The sequence below is a fragment of the Rhinoraja longicauda genome, chromosome 29 (assembly GCF_053455715.1).
Source record: "Rhinoraja longicauda isolate Sanriku21f chromosome 29, sRhiLon1.1, whole genome shotgun sequence".
NCBI lineage: Eukaryota > Metazoa > Chordata > Chondrichthyes > Rajiformes > Arhynchobatidae > Rhinoraja > Rhinoraja longicauda.
Window position 1 is genome coordinate 15,482,396 of NC_135981.1, and position 18,743 is coordinate 15,501,138.

The window sequence follows — 18,743 nt, forward strand, 5'->3', positions numbered from 1 at the left end:
CAATGCTTGGATTATCAGAGAGAACAGCAATGCTGGTCACGAGGAGACACCCCTTTACAAGGGAATGGCCCCTTGACCTGTTCCTTGGCCGCTAGCAACTTGCAGAGAATGAAGTGTTGGGAGATTTGACACAATCAAAAATGTTGTACTAAGGAGCAATAATTTTGTACAGTGCATCAGTTAGTACCTTACAGAGAGTGCACCAATCCCCCACTTATGTTTCTGCCAATTAATTTTCTCTCTTTTCACGTTTCAAGATGGCGGCGGCGGCGGACGGAGGGAAACAACGAGGCCGATGATCGAGCTGGCGTCTCACCTCCCGCACTCTAGGAGGTGCTCTTGCTGTTCCAAGGTCGGCTGCAGGAGGCGCCCCTGAGCATGGAGACTGAGCGGTGGCTGTCTGAGTAGAGGGACGGGCGTCCATGCGTCGATGTGCGATGTTTTCCAGGTTGAGGCTTTTTTTTAACAAAAATATATTTAATCAATTATTGCTGTAATATATACAACACAAAACAATACCAAACAAACCCACCACCATCATACAAAATCACACAATTATCCAATCAAATATTCTTAAATTTTACACTATTTAAAAACTATATTACAATCCTTGGTTTTTATTCACAAAATGTTGGAGTAACTCAGCAGGTCAGGCAGCATCTCGGGAGAGAAGGAATGGGTGACGTTTTGGGTTGAGACCCTTCTTCAGACTGATGTCAGGGGGGCGGGACAAAGGAAGGATATAGGTGGAGACCGGAAGATAGAGGGAGAACTGGGAAGGAGGAGGTGAGGGGACTGGTTTAGCAACATGCTCTCTCACTGCTCCCCCTCTGTGATTTCTCCTGCCACAACTTTAGATAGTTCCTCTGTCCCTCCCGTCCCCTCCTCCTTCCCAGTTCTCCCACTATCTTCCTGTCTCCACCTATATCCTTCCTTTGTCCCACCCCCCGGACATCAGTCTGAAGAAGGGTCTCGACCCGAAACGTCACCCATTCCTTCTCTCCCGAGATGCTGCCTGACCTGCTGAGTTACTCCAGCATTTTGTGAAATAAATACCTTCGATTTGTACCAGCATCTGCAGTTATTTTCTTATACTACATATTACAATCCTTGTCAAGGATGCACTCCACCCCCCTGCGGTGCCCAGCAGTCCCTGAAATCCCCCAGGGCACCCATGGACAGCGCGCAGTCCCTTTCTAATACCACTCGGGCACGGACCTAACCCTGGAAAAGGGGCAGGCAGCCGGCTCAGGGGAGGGGTTGAGGCATTGGTGGAGTAGACTGTTGGAGGCCCTGCAACAGCCTGGGGCTCAATTAGATCGGGTGCCTATCCAGGTGGCCAAGCACTCGGAACGGATGCGGCCTGCTGCAGCACGGAGCGGCGGAGAGACAGTGGGGGACATCAATACATCACCTAGCCAGGACCACCCCTGCAACTCCAACCCAATGCCGTCGCCAGGACAACAGGCCTTCATGGCCAAGTTATGAACTAACATTTTTAACAATTCTGAACTTGAAGGGTACAAGATGGCACCAGAAACATGGCGACTCTTGGGCACTATCTCAGTGCAATCTACTACCTTACACTCTTGTACTTAAGTATGGTTGTGCCTAAAGTATGTTAAAGCTATTATTGAACTGTATGCAAAAAAAGAATTTCACTGTACCTCGGTACATGAGGCAATAAAATACTATTGAACTCTGGAGCGTACGACCTAGTCAGAGATGAATACTTTCACTTGAAGAGAGTTTGGACTAATCTAGTAAAGCATGGTAATACATCTAAGTTATGCAAAGGAATGCCATCGATCATGATCATCAAGACATTGCTTGGGACTGCAATAAAATAAAATGTTAATTAAAGCTTGAGAAAGCATAACATATGGGAGATGCTTGACGAAACCTGCCCATTGAGTACAACAGTGTGAAAGAACTGAATTAACAAAGATAATCATTGAATTCTTCTGGTGTGGGGGAGTTTATTCTTGCTCATGGTGACTGTGAGGAAGCTGAATTAATTGATGTGCTCCTGCCTCATCAGTGTAAGGGAACTGAATAAACGTAGCCAATTCCTTCGCCCGACACTGTGAGGGAACTGAATTGAAAACCATCAGTTAGTGCAGGCAGACTTGCAGGGTTTTCATCAACTGGAAACCCAGCGAGGTTTCCGTTGTTGGTGTCCCCATGATATTAGTGTGGTGGGTTTAGGTGGAACGTCGAGGAGAGGTGATTAGACCTTTTGGAGTCATAGCGTCTTACAGTGTGGAAACAGGCCCTTCGGCCCAACTTGCCCACACCGGCCAACATGTCCCATCTACCCTAGTCCCACCTACCACCGTTTGGCCCATGTCCCTCTAAACCTGTCCTATCCATGTACCTGTTTCCTAAACGTTGCCTCAAGTACCGCTTCTGGCAGCTCGTTCCGTACACCTACCACCCTTTGCGCGAGAAAAGTGATTCCTCAGATTCTTATTAAATCTTTCCCCTCTCACCCTTTCTTTTTGGACATGGTTGTTCCCTAGCACCTGTGTGTTCTGACTATAAATACACACATATTGTACATACCTGGAGTTGTTCAGCACTTGGTTCAGCCTATGCAGACTACTTCTAAGGAACTGTGAATGGAAAGGAACACTGCAAATATCAAGGAACACTAATCTTTCTGACCTTATGAAAGAGGGAAATTTGTTGACAGAGCAGTTGAAATTGTTTTCGCCCAGCCCACCTCACTGGGAAACTCCTGTGCCAATGTCCAAGACAAAGTTTATTGAAGCACAACAAACACAATCATTTTTTTGTGTGCGTGACACTAGCTGACAGAAAGATTTCCCTTTTAGTCCAACTCTACCAGGATGTCTACATACAGACTCATGCATCAACTGACAATAGACACAAAAAAACTGGAGTAACTGGTCAGAAGAAGGGTCTCGACCGGAAATGTCATCTATTCCTTTTCTCCAGAGATGCTGCCTGACCCATTGAGCTACTTCAGCATTTCGTGTCTATCTTCAGTGTAAACTAGCATCTGCAGTTCCTTCCCACACATTTTGTCATGCATCAACTGCCCTGTTATCACTTGTGGCTCATCCTGGAATTTCTGCACTTTATCCATGTTTGCACCAAGGCTGTGATCTCTGAAGTGAACAGTCCCAATTAAAACCAGCCTGAGTGTCAGTGAGTGGAGCGCTGACATTTAGAAATACTGACGTTTGGAAATATTTCCTTCCAACACTTTGCTGGTCGTTGAAAGGATTGAACGAGACTAGTCCTGTTGTTATAGATAAGAAAAACATACCTGAACAACTTTCCATTTTTTCTGGTGGACACTAGAATCATGACTAATGATCAGGTTGGCTGAAGTAATCTCTATTTCTGGAGCAGTATTCTTTCCACGCCACTGTTAGGAAAGAAGGGTCTTGACCCGTAACATCACCCATTCCTTCTCTCCAGAGATGCTGCCGGCCCCGCTGGGTTACTCCAGCTTTTTGTGTCTATCCACTGTTAGGAAGTCTGGTCTCATAACCCCTGTGGTTCAGAAAATTCTCAGCAATTTCTTCCCATTATGTGGAGCAAATCGAAGGGGCTGAAGATTGGCTTGTACATTGGTGGCAATTATAGGAGGAGGCTGGTGCGTTGGTCTACTCAATACTCTGTTAATGCCTGGGATCAGTCCTTTGTTCAGAAACTGTTCTTGAAACTGTCATAGTTTTTAGACTCCTGTGCCTTCTTCCTGATGATGAAAACATGGCCAGGGCAGTATGGTTCTTTGATGATATTACTTGCTTTTTTGAGGCAGCACCTTCTTTCTGTAGACCTTTTAGATTGTCGGGTAAGGTCAGTACCTGTGATGGACCGGGCAATGTCTACTGCTTTCTGCAGTGTCTTTCATTCCTGGGTTGGGGAACAGTTCCATCCAGGACCGCAGGAAATTGCAGAGAATTGTGTACGCAGCCCAGACCATCACACAAACCAACCTCCCTTCCATTGACTCCATTTACACCGCACGCTGCCTCAGCAAGACCACCAGCATAATCAAGGACGAGTCGCACCCTGGCCACTCCCTCTTCGCCCTCTCCCATTCGGCAAGAGGTATAGAAGTGCGAAAACGCACACCTCCAGATTCAGGGACAGTTTCTTTCCAGCTGTAATCAAGCCCCCAACAACTAACGAGCAGTCCCGAGCTACTACCTACCTCATTAGAGACCCTCAACCTACCTTTAATCAGACTTTACTGGACTTTATCTTGCACTAAACATTATTCCCTTTGTCATGTATCTGTACACTGTGGACGGCTCGATTGTAATCATGCATCGTCTTTCCACTGACTGGTTAGCACGCAACAAAAGCTTTTCACTGTACCTCAGTACTTGTGACAATGAACTAACTAAACTAAACTAATTCAGGCCATGATGCAACCAGTCAGTTTGCCATCCACCATAGATCTGTAGAGGTTTGATAGAGTATTCAGTGAGGTACTGAATGTCGTTAATCTTCTAAGGAAGTGGTGGCATAGATGAGCTTTCTTTGTGATTGTATCAAAGTGCTCAGTCCAGGATAACGTGGCCTGCCCAATACAGAGAGTGAGTCGGGCTCCAGTGCAAGGATGTTGTCCTGCGAGAGGAAGCTGACATTGGTTCCCAGCTCCTTCCACGAACTTGAGAGAGTGTATGTGCTGCTAAGGTGGCATAAGAGACCTTAATTGAGAACAGTATTGTTCCTTTCGGCAGGTCAAACAGGCTAACTGGCATGGAAATTAAAGCATAATTTGTATTTTCAAATGTTTATGATTTATAAATGAGCACCTGGGGCAAATGACTATGTGCGACCTTATTCTGCAGAATTGCTTTCCCGGCATCTTGTTGTTCAACTGAGAGCACTCAAGAAATTAGGGCCATGGGTTGCGATTCAGTCCGATGCTAATGAGAAGCCAGTTTCCTTAATAAATAGCCACAATTCACCAAGGTCTTTAACCATGGAGAGAGAGAAAGATAGTTTACTTTAGTTTAGAGGTACAGCCCTTTGGCCCACCGAGTCCACACCGACATGAATACTCTATCTTATCGAAACGTATAAGATTATTAAGGGGTTGGACACGTTAGAGGCAGGAAACATGTTCCCAATGTTGGGGGAGTCCAGAACCAGGGGGCACAGTTTAAAAATAAGGGGTTGGCCATTTGGAACGGAGATGAGGAAAAACTTTTTCACTCAGGGAGTTGTGAATCTGTGGAATTCTCTGCCTCAGAAGGCAGTGGAGGCCAATTCTCTGAATGCATTCAAGAGAGAGCTAGATAGAGCTCTTAAGGATAGCGGAGTCAGGGGGTATGGGGAGAAGGCAGGAACGGGGTACTGATTGAGAATGATCAGCCATGATCACATTGAATGGCGGTGCTGGCTCGAAGGGCCGAATTGTCTATTGTCTATTGACATTGATCACACATTCACACTAGTTATCCCACTACACACTATTTACAGAGGCTTATTGGTCTACAAACCCGCACATCTCTGTGATGTGGGAGGAAACCGGGGCGCCCGGAGGAAACCCATGCGGTCACAGGGAGAATGTTGCAAAGTCCACAGACAGCACCGAGGTCGGGATCAAACCCACGTCTCTGGTGCTGTAAGGCACCAGTTGTGTGCTTTTTCTGTGAAGAGAATTAATCCGGGGTTCTTTGCAGTTCTCTCTGTGTGCTGCAGTTACATATTCCACAGTTTGTTTCTGCGCTCAGTCTTATCGTGGTATGAGTTGCCGTGTGGCATATTCAGTAGCATGTGCATCTCGTCCCAAGGTAGTCGGCAAGGTCCCTGCGGTTTATCTACCACACGTGCAGCATTTCCATTCCCTCAGTCTGCTTCACTGCCCCGCAGCTGCTGTTTGTGTGACTGCCTGTGTCCTTGTATGGGCCCAGGGTGTGGGAATTTGGAAACTCCCTGACAGGCTGATGTGATAAGGAAGCATTGCCAGCGTGGAGCTAGATTTGTGGTTCGTCAATTAAAATTTCATCGTCTCAGAAGATATAAAAGTAATTGAAAATAAAATATATTCCAGCATACCGACTGATTCCAGGAATGCAATTAGAAAAGGCTAGAGGGTTTGCAACTCCTCAGCCTTAGAACTGAAACGTTACTGATTGAAAGAGAACTATAATCCACACAGTGCAGTCAAAATGTTTGATTAAGGGAATATTTGCTTTAGGAGCAATTGATTGTCCAGGCATTTTACGATGCATGCTTGTCGAATTAGACATGGGGAAATGCTTCACTAGTTATCGGGTCTTTCCGTTCCAACAGTTCGGATCTTCAAACTCTTCCCTTGGAGAATAGTGTGAGATGATGGAAAGATTGGAAGAGATTAACAATCTTCTACTACTGTGAAGCTTTCTTCGATGACCTTCATAACAGCTAATATGTTTATAGGGAATGGGGCAGCTGATGCTAATACTGTTGCTTCTGCATATTGATGGGCATCAAGCATTATTTAATGATAATGTGATCCGAAACAAGTGCGAAAATCTTCGCAATGATGATGGTCGGGCCGCACAGTGGCACAGCCATAGAGATGCTGCCTTACGGTGCCAGTGACCCGGGTTCGGTCCTGACTAAGAGTATTTGACTGTACAGAGTTTGTATGTTCTCCCCGTGACCTGCGTGGCTTTTCTCCGAGATCTCTGGTTTCCTCCCACACTCCAAGGACGTACAGGTTTGTAGGTTAATTGGCTTGGTATAATTGCAAATTGCCCCTCATGTGTGTAGGATAGAGTTAGTGTGCGGAGATGGCTGGTCGGCACAGACCCAGTGGGCCGAAGGGCCTGTTTCCGCACTGTGTCCCTAAACTCAACTGATGGAAGCCTTTAAATCTCAGCTGAAAATTGTTGAGTTCTGTTCAATCTCAAGGCAGGTGCAACCTGTGTTGAACGCCAGGCGGGCAAGCCGGTGAGGCAAAGTTTCGCACACTTTGACCTGCAGCAGATAATCCCACAGTGAGCACATGTCCTCGTGGCCCAGTGCTTGGCGAGTGTTGCGATCTCAGCCCAGCATCCCCAGCATGGCAGATGTACCTTCATTTATAGCCCACCATCACAGCTGCTCCGCACAGCCCCCCAGCGACGGCTCTTTGATGGTTTCTGACACCGTGCCAGCCAGTATTACCGCGGAACATTGAGAGAAAGAGCAGCTCTATCAGCCTTGAATCAAGAACTGTTCATTGTATAACATAGCTGCCAGATATGAGCAACCATATTTGACTTCCAAGGTGAGAATTTAAATGAATTGAACAGAAAGTTAATTAAATTCAGAGCTGGGCACATTTGGGACCAGTGACCTGGCTGGTAATTCACTGCATCAGACTGTTGTTTTCCATCCACCATGTCGAGCCGAATGACATCATCTTTATCTCTCCCCTTTGCAGGGATATGTATGCATCATCTTGAGTTGAAGCAGTCCCCTGCCTCCAACAGATGATGCTGGTGCCTTGCCTCCAGCTACTTGTGAGGAATAATGTGGACGAAAAACATATTGTACAAGCACCGGAGCGCGGCAAAGGACACTGTATAATGATGTGAGGGAGGTGTGATTATTAGATCAGATTGCAAGTATTACATTTAATGTCGTTATAACTCTTCCCACAGATAAATTGCTCTGAAATTCAACAATGTGCTGCCTTAATGCTGTCAATCTTCCCCTATCCTTTATCAGTCTTAGATAAAGATAGAGTTCCAGAGACGCCGAAGGTGTGCAGGTTTGTAGGTTAATTGGCTTCGGTAAAAATAATAATAAATTGTGCCCGGTGTGTGGAGGGTGGCATTAGTGTGCAAGGATCGCTGGTCGGCGCAGACTCGGTGGGCCGAAGGGCCTGTTTCCGCACTGTATCTCTAAACTAAACTAAAGTAAAAGACAGTGGAGTGGGTGGAAACACATGCGCTACAAATGACTTGATAGTTCATTACAAGAGCAGGTCGAAGGAATTTCCTCACACGCATAAAGTGAGGAATTAAACAATACTGGATCTTTGGCGTGGAAACCACGCGTAAATTCAAGAGTTGTATAAGAAGCTGCATCTTACTTTTGCTTTATCCAGCATGGCAGACATTTTGAAAGCAGCAGTTCTCTGGGTGGTGTGGACTCAGTGGGCCGAAGGGCTTGTTTCCATGTTGCATGACAAAATGTCTCAATAGGACCTGCTGCTTCAAGGTGTGGGTCTGAATTAGATGCCCAATAACTGAGTGATGGGACTGAGAGGGGAATATGTACTCCGTTATCCCACTACTGCATCTGAGGTGTGCACCATCCCAGCCACTGTGCCTTCTCCACCTCCCATCCCACATTCCGACTTCCTTAAAACCCTCACTCAAGTAGGCTTCCATTTTCCAATGCAGGCCTTCTGATAGAGACGGGTTTTAATGATCAGTCAATTCATTCTCCAGTGTAAGAACACACTCGATGACCTGTAAGCTCTATGCTGGCTCGGAGCAGCATAAGTTCTGTACCCTTACTGCCTGATGTACTGCAATGTCTGTGGTGTACTGCGTTGAATGGGCATTAAAACTAGTCAAATGAAAGAATGGCTGCAGGAAGAAGCTGATCCTGCCAACCGAGTTGCCTCAAACGCTATCACCCGTCGTTGGTGGTGTCAGGTTCAGGGTGGGCAGGGAGATTACATAGAACACCAGCCTGAGGAGGATCTTCTGCCCTTGAGTGCAACCCAGAAACGACCAGAGTCAAAGATGGACACAAAACGCTGGAGTAACTCCGCGGGTCAGGCTGCATCTCTGTAGAAAAAGGAATAGGTGATGTTTCTGGTCAGAAACCTTCTTCAGACAGAATTGCCAAGAGTCAATGTGTGCACGATCGCGTCCCAGCTGGGATATTCTCCATTGATGAGAAACAGGATGAGTAATGACCACTGATGGCTGGAGGATTCATGGCAGCACATCCCAGCAGGACTTTCGATGCTTTCAAGGAGGGATAAGAGATGAAACAAGTACCTGGAGAAAATAGCCAAAGATGGATATGTATCGTTCAGTCATTATCACCATGGCAACATTCTTTTACTTCCGCACCGGTGCCTCAAAAAGGAGTCAGCTTGTAATCTATTTGATAGGGGTTCGACATCTAAGAAACCATTAGAATTAATCCAAAGCCTTTATTTTTGCATTATTCCCACAGCAGTAAATTTTGGCGGCATGGTGGCACAGCGGTAGAGTTGCTGCCTTACAGCGGCAGAGGCAGGGGTTCGATCCTGACGTATGGAGTTGGTACCTTCTCTCTGTCACCGTGTGGGTTTTCCAGTTTCCTCCCACACTTCAAAGACATACAGGTATGTAGGTTAATTGGCTTTGGTAAAATTGAAAATTGTCCCTTGTGTGCAGGAAAGTGGTAGTGTACAGGGGGATCACTAGTCGGTGCGGACTCGGTGGGCCGAAGGGCCTGTTTCCGCACTGTATCTCTAAAGTCTAAAGTCAAAAGTCTAAATAAGGCAAGCACACAAGCAACTTGTGGTTGTCAGAGAATTGATTGAGTGGATGTCCGATGGTGAAATGAATCATATTACATCAGCTCAAGCAATTGATGAAGTTTGGTTGCACTCGGAACCTCAAACGTTGTTCTATTTATTGATTTGTTCAGGACATCTCAGAGAAGGCCAACATTTATTGCCCGTTTTATCTGCCATTCAGAGGGTGAGTGGCAGTATCTTCTTATACTGCGGCAGCTCTCCTGGTGAAGATACCTGAAAAATTAGTTGTGTGGGAAGTTCCAGAATATGGACCTTGTGGTGGTGAATTAACAGTGATATATTTCCATAACAGGACAGTGTGTGATTACCCAGAGTAGGGAGACCGAGAACCAGAGGACACAGGTTTAAGGTGAGAGGGAAAAGATTTAATAGGAACCTGAGGGGCATTTTTTTCACACAGAGGGTGGTGGGTATTTGGATTGAGCTGCCAGAGGAAGTGGAGGCTGGTACTGTAACAACATTTAAAAGCCATTTGGACATGTACTTGGATAAAATAAAAAAGGTTTAGAGGGATATGGGCCAAAAATGGACAGATGGGGCTAGTATAGATGGGGCATCGTGGTCGGCATGGGGAAACTGGGCCCAATGGCCTGTTTCTGTGCAATGTGACTGTGACTGGTAGAGGAGGGAAATGTGCAGATGGTGATTATTCCCTTGTTGTGTATCTATACACTGTGAATGGGTCGATTGGAAGCATGTACAGTCTTTCCGCTGACTGGGTAGCACGCAACAAAAGCTTTTTACTGTACCTCGGTACACGTGACAATAAACTAAACAGAACTCTGCACCGGCTGGCCGTGTCGTTCTTGGTGATGGAGGCCAACGGGGGGACATGTGCTTTGGCAGCAGCCTGGATGGGTTACTGCTGTGCCTTGTACAGATAGTTAGCGCTCCAGACACACAGTGAGCCAGCCCTCAAAGAATGAGGACACAAGGAATGGCGAGATGCGGGAATCATGAGCAAAACACATGGTGGCTGGAAGAACCCGGCGGGTGAGGCAGCATCTGTGGAGGAAATGACCTGGTGACATTTCGGGTTGGAAGGGGTCCCACAGGCTGTGAAATTAACAGTGATCTATTTCCAAAAGACGGCAGTGTGTGATCAGGAGGGAAGCCTGCAGCTGGTGGTATTCCAGCCTGCCCATTCCCCCCCCACAGATGTTGCATAGCCCGACATTCTTCCGACATCGAAGAAGCGTTCATTTATTGTGGTGGCAGACAAGCAAAGTACTTCACCCTGGTAATGTTAATTTTCTTGAGTGCTGTTGGAGCTGCACTGGAAGTGAAGAGTATTCCACCGCACTTCTGCCTTGCTCCCAGCCAACGACACGCTTCTCAGTTCAACTCACTCTCACTTTATTTCTTGTATGTATCACGTGATTCTGTATTGTGCAAACTGGTCTTTAATAGTGAGTCCTGTGCTCAACAGAGCAATCCGAATCAAATTAGGGCATGGTTGTCAGTCATCCTGATCCTGAATTTGCAGTTTAAATGTATTAAACTAGCATGCATCTCATTTTGGAAAAGTCAGATAATGATTGTGCTTTTCTATCTAAACCACTGACAGGCTGATCCGTTTGCCTCGTCCAACTCTTTCCCTCTTTTGCCTCCTCCAACTTTTTCACATTGCACTGTCATCATTTTTTTTCTTTTCGTTCAACATCTCATGCCTTCCACTTCCAACTTCCACTTCCATTTTCTCTCCTCCGCTCCCCCCTCCACTTTCTTTTCTTAATTGGCTGAGACTTAGAATGCAAGAGCAGGGAGGTCATGCTGGATCTGTGTACGACGCTGGTAAGGCCAGCATCTTTAGTATTGTGCACAGTTCCAGTTGCAACTTTATAGGTAAGGTGCGTTGGCACCTGCGGGAAATGTGGGAAATGTTGGTAGGACGATAAGGAAAGGTTGGATAAACTGAGGATGATTTGTTTGGATCCAAAGAGCCATTGGGGAGATTTAATTGAAAAGTGTAACATTACACAACAGATGGTCTTGATTAATAAAGGTGTCTTGAATAGTAAGTAAAGGTTACTGGGAGAAGGCAGGAGAATGGTGTCGAGTTAAAGATAGAACAGTCATGATTGAATGGCGGAGTAGACTCGATGGGCTGAGTGGCCTAATTCTGCTCCTATGACATGTACTAATGGACTTATTATAGGAGTCTAGAGATAAAGAGGCAGAGCCTATTTCCTTTAGCAGGGGAGTCAAAACAATAGATCACATGGTACTACGTTAATTTGTGGAAGGATTAGAGGAACAATGATAAAATGTCTTTCTCAGTCAAGAGATGGTCTGGCATTCAGTGTGTGTAAGTGGATAGTGATAGAGCTGTCATCAGTTTTAGCAGTCATTCCCAGTACTTGAGAAGCTGAGACATGCAGGGTAATGGACCAAGTGCCAGAGGGAGGGATTCAGCTGTCACCAGCACAGACACGACGGGCCGAATGGCCTGTTTCTGTGTGGTAAAATTTCTATGATTCGCTGCACTTTAAAACCTGTTCATCTCTAATTGTTTCCCAGTTCTGAGGAAAGGTTGTTGATCTGAAACATTGGCCCTGGTTTTCTCTCTGCACAGATGCTGCCTGATGCACCAATTGTTTTTTCCTCGCATTTTCCATTTTATTTCAGATTTCTAGTAGCTGCAGTATTTTGCTTCAAGATGTTGCATTGGCATTGAAGACCTTTTAAGATCCTGGTTAATTGCATAACATTGATTTCTCATTACTGAGAGTCTTGGACATGATAATAAGTCAGAAAATAAATTATAAATATGTGTCCACCAAAAAACTTTAAGCAGCAGTCGAAAATTCATGATACTGCTGCGTGGTGTTAAATCATCAGGGAAAATTGACTTTACTTGTTATTCATTCTGATAATCACAATGTTAATTAAGGAGAGCTTTATGATTATCCCTTCTCCTAATTACATTTTACATTTTATAATATTCAGCATCTGCTATTTCTTGCAAGCTTGATAGAATCAAAGTTGTACAACATGGAAACAAGTCTCTCAGCCCACCTTGTCCATGCCGGCCAAGTTGGTTTACTGAGCTAGAACCTTTCACCTGCATTCGTCCCATAGCTCTCTAAACCCTTCCGATCCATACATCTACCCAAAAGTATTTTAAAAGTCGTAAGTGTATTTGTTTCCACATCTTCCTCTGGCAGCTTTTTCCAGATATGGACTACCCTCAGTTGTTCCTGAAGTCCCCTTTCAGCTTAAGCCCAGCCCCTCTAGTTTTAGAATCCTTTCCCCTGGGATAATAGTCTGTGAGCATTCATCTTATCCACGCCACAAATATAGTGGATACAAGTCAACCCTCATTATAATGGACCGTAAGGGGGGGAATGGTTTCCGTTATTGCCGATTGGCTGCTATAACCGAGTAAGGGATTATCATTGTATAAGTAGTAGCAACAAAGAACTGCAGATGCTGGTTAATACACAAAAGGACACAAATTGCTCGAATTTACTCAGCAGGTCAAGCAGCATCTCTGGAGAACATGGGTCGGTGACATTTCGAACCGAGGCCCTTCTTCAGATGCTTGGACTGCAAGTAGGCTTTGAATCCAGGTGAGTTGACAGCCCTGGCCCGCTGGTGGCTGGGGGAGAGGCGAGGATCAGGGGAGTCAATGGTTGTGGCCTGCGGGCGGCCACGTGCAGGTATGGGTCTGTGGTGGTGACGGCAGGAAGTGGCCGAGGAGGCGTCGGGTCGGGGATGGTATCGGCAGCCCGGCCTGGCGGTGAAGGTCGGTAGGTCAGTCCGCTACAACTGGAATCCATTATGAAGACATCCGTAATAACGCGGGTTTAGTGTAATGGAAAAGACGTACATTTTTAAAAAATAGTTTAATTTTTGTGTGGTACAGGTCCTTCAGCCCACCGAGTCCACATCGACCAGCGATCCCCGAACATTAACACAAGCCTGCACACACTCAGGACAATTTACACTTATACCAAGTATACAAACCCAAGCCCATTAACCTACAAACCTGTAAGTTTTTGGAGTGTGGGAGGAAACTGTAGATCTAGGAGAAAACCCACACAGTCACGGGGCAAACGTACAAACTCCATACAGGTAGCGCCCATAGTCAAGATCGGACCCGGGTCTCTGGCGCTGCAAGCACTGTAAGGTAGTAATTCTACAGCTGCACCACCCTGCCGACATTCATTGTATTAAGGTTAGAACTAATTTCTTACTAAACTTCCTTCGAAGCATTTGGTCTCCATCACTCTCATTCAACACTGACAGCTATATTAGATTTGACAAAAAACGCAATACCTTTTCATTTTTAACACCACATTCACATCAATAAAAGAATGAGCGTTTTGAGAACATTACTATTACTTCAGACAATCATAATTAATAGTACATCTAAAGTACAAAAGTATTATAAGTACAAAGGTATAATATTCTCAAACAAATGCAATTCCTTTTATAAAGACAGATTGAGAGCATCCTATGATTTTCCAGCCCACAAGATCTTCTCTGAACATGACAAAAAGATAGCAAAGTCAAGAGTCAAAAGTGTTTAATTTTACTGACAATGGAACAATGAAATTCTTCCTTGCTGCAGTTTAGAGTCAGAGAATCATAGAGTCACACGACATGGAAACAGGCCCTTCAGCCTAACCCATCCAAGATGCCCTATCTAAGCGAGTCCCATTTGCCCACATTTGGGCCCGTGTCCCTCTAAACCTTTCCTATCCATGTACCAATCCAAGTGTCTTTGAACAGGTCTGTAAACACAATAGCACACAGATAAATATATAATAACAAATAATACAAACATTAATATTCAGTAATACTGGTTAACTGTAATAGTGCAAAACTGGAGTCTAGAGTGCACAATCCATGGAAGATCACAATTGCTGAGGTTGGTATTGTGCAGCGTTCAAGAGCCTGATGGGTGGCAAAAGAAGTGCAGAATCTCCTAATTCATGCAACTGCTGTGGCTGGATATTATATGCTTGTATGAAAAGATCTAAATATACAAATCAATTTTACAAAATTAAAGCCTGGAATGAAAGCGCCTAATCAAAGAGTATTGAAATTATGGAGATGGTTCTCCTGTCAGCAGCACAGCTTGCAGAGAAAGGACTGTAATTGCACCCTACTGAGGAAAAGATTATAGTCAGCAGGTTGTGTCACTGTCATAGCTACCAGTAGATCCAGCTGTTAGCCACTGGTTTATGAAGCTTCCTGCGCACGACAAACTGATTGATCAAAATCTTACTGGTGCTGATTTAAGGGGTGCTCATTCTTAGTGCATGTGGCATGGGTCCTGGGCTTCTAATTATAATCAGTTAACGTCTATTGAATACAAGTGTGTGAGAGTTAGAAAAATAATATTCAATTTATATCCACTTGAGAGCTTTGAATTACATTCCAAGGAAGAATTGAATTGTGTGCTATTTCTATTTATTCAAATAGCTTATTTGCGCTAAAACATGACAGGGTAATTATTTAATCAATTCTCAGTATTTCCACTTGTAGGGTGAAAGTTTGCTTGAGTGCTTCCCTTTTTCTGTCTGTTTATATAAACAGAAGTAAAAAAGCAGTTAAGGCACAGCACGCAGTATATCCTGGGCTGTAGTGTTATGGACTGCAGCCCATGATTCTTGATTAGTACGGGTGTCAGAGGTTATGGGGAGAAAGCAGGAGAACGGGGTTAGGAGGGAGAGATAGATCAGCCATGATTAAATGGTGGAGTAGGCCTGATGGGCCGCATGGCCTAATTCTACTCCTATCACATGATCTTATGATGGACTGGACAAAACTGACATCCCCACTCCTTGGTCTAAAGTTGTTCTGGTAACTGTAATTGCAAGCATTTGTGATGGTGTATCATGTGGCACTTACATTGCTTCATGCATGGGCAGTGTGGGAACAAAGCAAGATGTCCATCTGGGAATGTTGCCGACTGGCCCACTCCAGACTGCAGGAGTACATGCTGAGGGACGCACTGAAGCTCGGTGCAGCCAATGCCAAGGCTCTGTGGGGGAGGACCACAGTCTAGCGTCCCCCCACTGCTGCACATTGGGTGGGAGGGAGGGGGGGGGGCAGGTTGTGGTGGAGACTCCCCTCAAACAATGGAAGGGATCTCACCCCAGGGGGCCACATGAGTGGCAAGGGTGCCTGGTAATACAATAGTTCTGTGAACACTACCAAATACAATGCTAATGAGAGTAAGTATAGCCGGTGAGGATGTCGGAAGGGTTTTTGCACAGTTTCTTGTTTTGTATGTCTTTGCTATTCCGAGTAAAGTTCATTTTTGGAAGAAAACAGAATTCTCGAATTAACTAGACGTAAGTTGCCCGATCTCCTTTTGTCTCCCGTGTCTTGGACAAACCATGACAGTGAGGAAAAGGGCAGCAAAAGGCAGACAACCTCTACAAAAAAGCCTCGTCAGATGCTCAATGTGACAAACCTGCAGCAGACGCAAGGAACTGCAGATGCTGGAATCTTGAGCGAAAAAACCTTCTTGAGCAAGAAGTGCTGGAGTATGCAGGTGGAGCGTCTCTGGAGACTTACTCCAGCAACTGTTGTTTTTTGCGATAAACCTGCACACACTACCCCCAATGGAACAATACTTCACGAGGCTTAGAATCAGTATTTTTTTTCCAAACAGGAAGAAGTGCTAAAACAGTTAAAGTTTATATTTGTATAAGACAAATTCTTGAAGACACGGAGAACAATTGGGGCGGCGCAGTGGTGCAGCGGTAGAGTTACTGCCTTCCAGCGCCAGAGGCCCTGGTTCGATCCTGACCAGAGGTGTTGTCTGTATGGAGTTTTGCAGTCTACCTGTGCTCCGATTTCCTCCCACACTCCAAAGACGAGCAGGTTTGGAGGTAAATTGGCTTCAGTAAAATTGTAAATTGTTTCTAGTGTGTCAGATAATGTTTGTGTACAGGGTGAAGGCTGGTCAGCATGGACTCATGGGCCGAAGGACCTGATTCCATGCTGTATCTCTAACGACTAAAGTCTAAATCAATTATTATTTGAAAGTTTTATCGTTTTGGTGTTTTTGTTCTGCAATGTTAGTGCTGGAACAATTTTTTTTACCTCAAATACTTACTGTCAGCATCAAACACCTTTGTACATCATAGGCCAGATATGGAGTTAATGCCAAAAGCTTCCTGAGAACGTGTCTGATCAGAACTTCAGAAGATTGTTCCTCCGCTCACCACAATGATTGCTTTGCATCATCTGTGCATTGCACTGTGATGGCCTGTACAAGAGGCAATGTCTTCCAGAATTGTAGGCTGCTCCCACAGTAAGCCTGAGCCAGGGTGAATTAATAAGTCAGCCAAAAATAAAGTAAAATGGAAAATCGTTCTTTGCAAATCCTTCAGGGATAAAGATCAAGTGTTCAGGGTGAAAGAATGCAGCAACAAGAGGAAACAAGTCAAAGAGGGGAAGAGTCCCAGAGAAAAATAAATCATCAGAAACCACTTTCATAGGAAGACAACAGCTAGAGAATAAGTAAGGAATTTAACCGCTGCAAACCGGGCTGAAAACTACGGTGGTTAATCTAGTAGGTGCTACTTCTATGGTGCATTCACTGAAAAAGACCCAGAGGTAATTTATTCCTTATCAGAGAAAAACTAACCACATTACGATAAATAGGGTGGAAGTCCCAGTGAAGTTAAATGGACTCAAAAAATAAATAAATCCCCTGGGTAAGCCAGTATTCATTTTAAAGTGCTGAGAGATGTATTGAGTAGATTTGTGAACCATTAGTGGAACAGTTACGAATCATTATGAAGGGTCACAGGGCACGAGGGAGATATTAATAGATTGCAGGCTGGCTAATTTTCAAAAGGGGCCACTAACACTGTAATTTTAGCCATCAATCTATTTGTCTTGCTAATCTATTCGCTGCACCAAGGAAAGCCAAAACCTTCAATTACAATCAAGCTCGGCACAGCAACTGGCAGAACGGTCAACATCAACAGGAACCTGAGGGGCAACTTTTTTCCCGCAGAGGGTGGTGGGTATACGGAATGATCTGCCAGAGGAAGGAGTTGAAAGCATGCAAAAATAACAACGTTAAAAAGACATTTAGACAGGAAAGGAAAGGTTTAGAGGGATAGAGGACAAACGTGGGGCAAATGGAACTAGCTTACATTAGGCATCTTGGTCCGCAAGGACAAGTTGGGCCTAAAGGGCCTGTTTCTGTGCTGTATGACCCTATTAATCTATAAATTTAAAATGGAAAATCCTGCATGAAACTTCTTTCAGGGAGACACAAAACAGTTTAAGAGTTGACGAGAACTTGTTGTTTTCAGGTCCAACAGACTTTGCAGCAGGTGAAAGGGGCTGCAGCTGGAGCGACCATTTTGGGAGAGGTTGCTACGAGGTGGAAGCACTGCTGGTAGGTCCACGTGTGGACTTCGGTGAAGAGGTTCGAGCAAAACAAGGTACGGCGTTTAAAGTTTATTTCTGAAGTTTGCAGGATTTATTTCATGCTGTGCAGTAAGAGGCAGTTATGGCAGTCAGTGGAGTGGTTGTTCCTTCTTTCTGTCAATGTGGGAGGTCAAGGAGATGTCATGTGTCCCTGTCGACCACCCTGCAGGAAGTGTGTCCAGCTGCAACTCCTCTCAGACCCCATGGAGCAGTTGGAGCAGCAGTTCGACTTTCTGACTAGGAGACAGGAGGCAGAGAAGGTTTCGTTTATTTTCGAGACACAGTGCGGAAACAGGCCCTTCGGCCCCCCGAGTCTGCACTGACCAGCGATCCCCCCCACACTAACACTACCCTACACACACTAGGGAAAATTTACAATTTCGCCAAAGTCAATTAACCTACAAACCTGTACATCTTTGAGTGTGGGAGGAAACCGGAGATCCTGGAGAAAGCCCATGCAGGACACGGGGAGGATGTACAAACTCCATACAGACAAGCACCCATAGTCAGGATCGAACACGGGTCCCCAGTGCTGTAAGGCAGCAACTCTACTGCTGCGCCACCTGTTATAGACAGTAGTTTCAGGAAGGTGCCACAGGCGGCTGTGGAGGCCAAGTAATTGGGCATTTTTAAGGTCGTGTAAGATTGACAGATTGGCAGATTAACAGATTCTTGATTAGTATCTCAAAAATAATGAGAAAAGGCAGGAGAATGAGGTTGAGAGGGAAAGATAGATCAGTCATGATTGGATGGCGGAATGGACTAGATGGGCCGAATGGCCTAATTCTGCTTCTATGACTTATGAACGTGAGCTTATGAGGTG